Source organism: Spermophilus citellus (assembly GCF_964194105.1).
Source record: "Spermophilus citellus genome assembly, chromosome: 1".
Lineage (NCBI taxonomy): Eukaryota > Metazoa > Chordata > Mammalia > Rodentia > Sciuridae > Spermophilus > Spermophilus citellus.
The window spans coordinates 149745420-149746089 of NC_138182.1; the positions used below are offsets into that span (position 1 = coordinate 149745420).

Here is a 670-nt window from a genome sequence, read left to right on the forward strand (position 1 = left end):
GGGATGTATACTGTGAAGTCATTACCACCAGAAAGGTCTTTCAAGTCAAAAAGGAAGATCTCAATCTTCAAGTCAAGAAGAGATCACAAGGGAATGAGTGTAAACACAGGCCCAAGACCAGAACATGCGCAGAGAGAGGAGCAGAAAACCACAAGGAGGCTAAAGAGAAAGTAGGGAAAACCAAAGAAGGGAAGAAATTTCGGGACATTTAGTACCCTGAAAGGCAGCGAGAAAAAGGTGTCAGCAAGGAGAGAGCATCCTGAGGTTAGGTCTTGGCCTCTGGGTTAGAATTGCACAGGTCGCTAATGACATCTACAAGACTGATTTCTGAGGAGAGTAAGGGTGAACACTTGATCCTAGTGGTTTCCAGAGGGAATAAGGAAAGAAGGTATGGAAGCAGATAATACTGGCTGCTCTGAAGGGTTCGAGGAGGCCTCCGGAGCAACAAAGAAGATGGGGGCTGGGGGAGGGCGGGAAAGGATAACAGTGAATAAAGTGAGAAAATGATTAAATTAATTACTTGTTCAAAAAATGAAATAAAGAAATGGGATACCACAGTTATAGGAAATGTAGTTACAGAAACGGATACAAGGTTATGTTTGGCAGAAGGGGACAGGGCCAGGTTCTAGACCCTAAGTTTAGCTCAGCACAGGGTCGGGATGAACCAGCT

The 670-nt window shown here is 44.8% G+C and overlaps 1 protein-coding gene across 3 annotated transcripts in view; it reads left to right on the forward strand.

The window, feature by feature from the left end:
• Positions 1-490: 490 nt before the first annotated feature.
• The window catches only part of TRIM7 (tripartite motif containing 7), a 9127-nt gene continuing 8947 nt past the window's right edge, over positions 491-670 (forward strand). The window contains exon 1 of one of the 3 annotated variants that reach the window (XM_081283604.1): positions 491-670. This exon is cut by the window's right edge and continues 989 nt beyond it. The gene's annotated coding sequence lies outside the window, so the exon portion shown is untranslated. The other 2 variants (XM_081283605.1, XM_081283603.1) reach the window with 2 other exon arrangements.